The sequence below is a fragment of the Erinaceus europaeus genome, chromosome 19 (genome assembly GCF_950295315.1).
Source record: "Erinaceus europaeus chromosome 19, mEriEur2.1, whole genome shotgun sequence".
NCBI lineage: Eukaryota > Metazoa > Chordata > Mammalia > Eulipotyphla > Erinaceidae > Erinaceus > Erinaceus europaeus.
This window is the reverse complement of record NC_080180.1, coordinates 50,848,839-50,854,838: the sequence shown is the minus strand read 5'-3', so window position 1 is coordinate 50,854,838 and position 6,000 is coordinate 50,848,839.

Sequence of the window (6,000 nt, the reverse complement as noted above, 5' to 3'; positions counted from 1 at the left end):
GACCCAAGTTATTGTCTGGGGAGATGATGTCATGGCTGGAAAAAGGACCAGAAAAGCTGGATCAGGGAAGAAAGGTGTATAAATATTGTTGACTATAAATCCCATCGATTTGATGTGATCTGGGGCCCATATTCAGCTGAGAAGCCTACGTGATCTCTGCATCCCTGTAGCTCTGAGCTCCACAGGGTCATGAGTAGGAACATTCCAAGCTGCCCCAATTTCAAGATCCACCTTCCTCAGGTGGAAGATAGAATATGTTGTCCAGCCTCCCTTTGAAGGATGGAACATTCTCTACCATGGTTGATCCATGTTGAGGACAAGGTCCTATAGGGGCCCACAGAGGGGTCTATTGTGTTGTTCCTGATAGACATGACCAGCAACAATGGAGAGAGGGATTTTTTTCGAGGTCTTGGCCCAGGAAGAATGCACTTCTAACAAGTGAGTGCCCCTGTGACTGCACTTTGAGAATCACCACCCCAAGGTAATGTCTGGAGGACCACAGGACCTGGCACATCTTGAGCACAAACCACCTTGTTTGCTGTAGGGTGCCATGTTTACTCGTCTTTGTTAAATCTCATCATGTTAGATGAACCAGCTATGTTACCAACCCAGCTATGTTACCAGCTATGAGGACGGCAAAGATGGTGGTAAAGTTACCAACCCACCTGGACCCCCCAAATTCTCAGGCTTGAGACATTCCTAGTTAGACCAAGAGCTGAGTCCCACCAAGGGCAAGACACCTGCTGGCCAAATTCATGGGGTTCCCTGGACACTGCTGTACCTGGGACTTCCCCATCTGCGTGTCCTCATGGTGTTGTCAGGACAAACATTCCTTGGGGGCAGATGCTGATTAAATGCCTCCTCTACACTCAGATGGGGCAGATGGCCCCCAGCCATATCACCAATACAAGGGTACCAAGATCCTGGAGAGAAGCCTGCCCTGGAATGGGGTACCTCCCCCACAGCCTGGATGGACACCTCACACTTGCTGCCCACAGAGGGAGACTCCTCACCTGGGCATCTCATTCTCCAGAAACTGCACAGGCTCTAGGACTCCCTGGCTCCAGTTCATTTTCCATCTGTGATTGTTCCAGAAAAGAAAGAAAGAAAGATGATAGATAGATAGATAGATAGATAGATAGATAGACAGATAGATAGAAAGGAAGATAGAAAGAAAGAGACCCTTTCATAATAATCTCCAGAAGCTTGAAGCAGGGGCTACCTGGCAGGTCCTATCTGGACAAAAGGCAGTCTTGACATGTGTGCAAAGGTGGTAATTTCCTTCATGTCTATCTCAGAATTTCTGCAGCGCTAATGCTGCTTGATTTTCTCCAGGAGTTTGCCAGGAGTGTTTTATTTGTAGCAGAAGGGTAAAAGGCTTGGGGCTGGGACAGTCAATGTGTGTGTAGGGGTGGAGGGGGTGGTTCCTTGGGAAGAAGGCTCCTTTAGAAACCCCACTTCGCAAACATTACATATTTATCTGTACCTGGGAAGTTGTGCATGTGGAACACACATTACCCACCCTCCTCACCGTGGAGGTAGAGTTAAGTACGTTTTTATTTCTTCATTGGACTCAGGTGTACTTTGCAGTGGGTGAGTGGTGGGGGGAGACATCTATATTTTGAAAATCCATCTTAGGTGTCCTTTGACTCTGTGGGGCGGGGGACAAGACTACAAACCTGTGGGCAAGTGGAAAGGAGACATGGCTTGGGGGCAGGACTGCGGCGCACTTGGTTAGCACACATAGTAAGAAGTACAAGGTCCCACGCAAGGATCCTGGTTCACAAGCAGTGAAGCAACTGTGCAGGAGTATATCTTTCTTCTCCCATCTCAATTCCTTTCTGTCCTATCCAAAAAGAAGGAGGAGGAGGAGGAGGAGGAGAAGAAGAAGAAAAAGAAAGGAGATAGAGAAGTTCAAACGGGCTAAGCGGTCCTTGGGCCAGGCCAGGGACGTGCAGAAAGTAGAGGGGTTCCCTCTGGGGACTGCTCCTTGGACTGAAGACTAAAAATACTTGTTGAGTTTCAGAAATGACAACAGCTCAGTCCAAGAGAGGAAAAGAGAAGCAGGCCTGAGTGTTCAGTTTGGACCCTGCCCACCCCGTCTGAGAGTAAGCAAAGGGATCCACCAAATCCACTCTCCATACATACAGCAGGCAGGAAGAAATGCCAGAAGTGCTGAGTAAAGTTACTCCAGTAACTTCTCAGCCTTGACCACACTCATCCACTGCGGAGGGCGGGGAGCCACCACTTAGAGGTTGGTGGAGGGAGGGAACGAATAGCCTGCAATGTAGCACACACTGCACAGCACTGCATATCAAAAGCTACAGTAAGTGTAAGAGAGCTCGGTGACATGTAAGGAGACCGACTAAGCACCCCAATCTACCCTTACCCCCGGTCCTGATCTTAAAAAAATTTTTTTTAAATATCTTTCAACTTGGTTTCAGAACCCTTAGATGTGCTAATTAACTCAATTGTTTGCATCCATCAAACTACCAAGTTGTCGTAAGCGCACTAAAGACATACAAGTTTTACTTGTCAGCTATACCACATTCAAGCTGGAGGCAGGAAAGGAAAAACAGTAGACAGTCAGGAAATATAAACACCCACTAGGATAGCTAAAATAAGAGGACAAATAGCTGTAAGTGTTGGTGAAGGAGAAAGTGGAAGCCTAGCCCCTCCCCTGGCAAGATTATGAAAGGGCACAGCCATTTTGGAAAACAGCTTGGCAGTTCCTCCAAAAGCCAGACACAACGTTACCAGGTGACCTAGCAGTTCTAACCCAGGGGCAGGAACTGGACTTCAGAGAAATGTGCAAAATCCATACAGTGAGGTCCAAGTTAGCCAGGAGAGTTGCTTGTTCATGTGTGAATAGTTTATAGTAACTTTGGCTGAAAAAGCACTCAAGCCAGATTAAAAGCTACTATTTGTTTTTCCTCATCCCTCTTGTTTAAAATATGGCCAGGGAGCAGTAGTACCATACATACGCCAGATCCAACACCACAAAAAACCCACAACCAACATGTGAATAGACTGTACTCAGTTCCCCACTACTTAGTTGTCTAATGCCCTTCTCTCACCCAGGTTCCCACCTGGGACATGGCCTGTCCTCGGCGTCCTGGGTTCCTGAGGCTCCTCCTGGCTGTGCCAGCTTCTTGACTTCCCTGTGCCACTGCCCTGTCAGCTCAGAGTCACTCTGGGATTTTGCAGGAGGCCCCACTACGGGTATCTGTCCACAGTGTCTTTCTCAATTAAGCTGTGGTTACCAGGACACAGAGCATGGGGTTGAATGCCATTTTGTCCCGTCGGGGTGCACAGCAGCACGGCTCACTGGTTAATGCTGCCTGTGACCATATCTAGGTTGCGGGCACCTGAGAGACCGCTGCACTCTCAGGGGTGACTGCACAGACCCCGTGATGGGGTGGGTTCTGAGGGCAGAATGCACTGAACACAGAGATGCTCTACAATAAATCTTCAAGGAAGATTTGTTTCTTTTCCCCATTGAAAATACCCGAAATCTGGAACTGGGCAGTAGTGCAGCAGGTTAAGTGCACAAGTGCAAAGCACAAGGATCCTGGTTCGAGCCCCAGCTCCCCACCTGCAGGGGATCACTTCACAAGTGGTGAAGCAGGTCTGCAGGTGTCTATCTTTCTCTCCCCCTCTGTCTTCCCCTCCTCTCTCAACTTCTCTTTGTCCTACCCAACACCAACAGCAATAATAGCAACAAGAACCATGAAAAAAAAGATGGCTTCCAGGAGCAGTGAATTTTAGTGCAGGCACCGAGCCCCAGAGGTAACCCTGGAGGCAAAAAAAAAAAAAAATCCAAAATCAATTTTTATATCAGTAAGGATTTAGGGTTTTTAAAATGATTTTTTTTTTAATTTTTTATTTAAGAAAGGATTAGTGAACAAAAGCATAAGGTAGGAGGGGTACAACTCCACACAATTCCCACCACCCAATCCCCATAACCCACTCCCTCCCATGGTAGCTTTCCCATTCTCTATCCCTCTGGGAGCATGGACCCAGGGTCGTTGAGGGTTGCAGAAGGTAGAAGGTCTGGCTTCTGTAGTTGCTTCCCCGCTGAACATGGGCGTTGACTGGTCGGTCCATACCCCCAGTCTGCCTCTCTCTTTCCCTAGTAGGGTGTGTCTCTGGGGAAGCTGAGCTCCAGGACACATTGGTGGGGTCTTCAATCCAGGGAAGCCTAGCCAGCATCCTGGTGGCATCTGGAACCTGGTGATTGAAAAGAGAGTTAACATATGAAGCCAAACAATTTGTTGAGCAATCATGGATCCCAAGCTTGGAATAGTGGAGAGGAAGTGTTAGGGAGGTACTCACTGCAAACTCTAGTGTAATCCTGCTTTCAGGTATATATTTTGCAGTAGTTTATGGATACGTGTGCACATAAGCTCTCTCTCACAGAAACTGGTGTATATCTAGGTTATGGGACTTTGTTAGAAAGTGAACTACCTGAGATGAAATTAGAGTGTACTATTAAAGGAAAGGTCTCACCCGAGTAATGAAGCTGAAGGATTGTCATTCCACACGTGAAGTCTCTGGATACAGTCTGAGGTGAAGCATGTTGAGCTGGCAATCGTTGCTTTGGTTAGGTTGTGATCGGCGGATGCAATATTATTTGGTTTGGATTGGGAGATGTATACGGGAAAGTGGGCCCTATCCAAGGGTTCCAGGACTGGGGGAAGTAGGGGCTCTATTGTGAAGATGTGAGGTTCCTGCTGTCTTAGGGTTCAAAAAGACAATCAATAGTTAATATTATCATCACATTATTTGTTAATTGGGTTAACTTTGAAAAGTCCCTTTGTTATGGTTTGCTGTACAGTACCCAGTATCTTGTATATAGCTGTGCTATTGGAAGCTTCTAATCTACTTGGTCTAGGCTTTTGAGAGAGTCCGTATATCAAATACATAGCCTATATATTAAAAAGATTCAGTTTGTGTTTTGAGAAACTTTGAGACATACAATTGATTTCCCCCTCTCATATTAATTAACTACTAATTTATATGTCTACATTTTGCTAGGAGTGTACATAAACACCATTCCCACCACCAAAGGACTGTGATCCATCCCTCCCGCCCACTCCCACCCCCCACTGGCCCAGGAAGCTACATGTCTACCCCTCACCACTGGGTTTTTACTTTGGTGCCCTACTTACAATTTGATCAGGTCCTGCTTTTAGTTTCCCTTTCAGATCTTCTAAGTCAGCTTCTGTCGATGAGTGGGATCATCCCATACTCATCTTTATCTTTCTGACTTAGTTCACTTAACATAATTCCTTCTAGCTCTGTCCAAGATGGGTCAGAGAAGGTGGGTTCATTGTTCTTGATAGCTGCATAGTATTCCATTGTGTATATATAACCACAGCTTTCTCAGCCACTCATCTGGTGTTGGGCACCTGGGTTGCTTCCAGGTTTTAGCTATTATGAATTGTGCTGCTATTATAATTTTATAAATAAAATTTATTTACTTATTTATTTAATTTTTAATGACCAACAGCTTTATTGCTAGAGCTCAGTGCTAGCACTGTGACTCCACCACTCCTAGCGGACCCTTCTTTCTTCCTTTCTTTCTCCCTTCCTTCCTTCCTTCCTTCCTTCCTTCCTTCCTTCCTTCCTTTCTTTCTGTCTTATTTGATAGAACAGAGAGAAGTTGGGAGTGGAGGGGAGACTGAGGAGAGCGACAGTGAGATACCTACACACCTACTTCACCACTCATGAAGTAGCCCCCATGCAGGTGGGGAGCAGCCGCTTGAACCTGGGTCACTGCATATGGTAACAGGTGTACCCAACCAGGTGCACCACTGCCGGGTCAACAGGACTTTGAGTTTTTATTTTATACGGTTCTGATCTAATACCATATTTATGCCTGTTGTTCCATCTGTGACCACTGAGAGCCATCTCAGTTGGCTTATACCCATGATGAAGGGTGTTTTCTGTTTGCATGTTCTGTTTTAGAAAGAGGCAAGCAGAGAGTGAGTGAGAGAG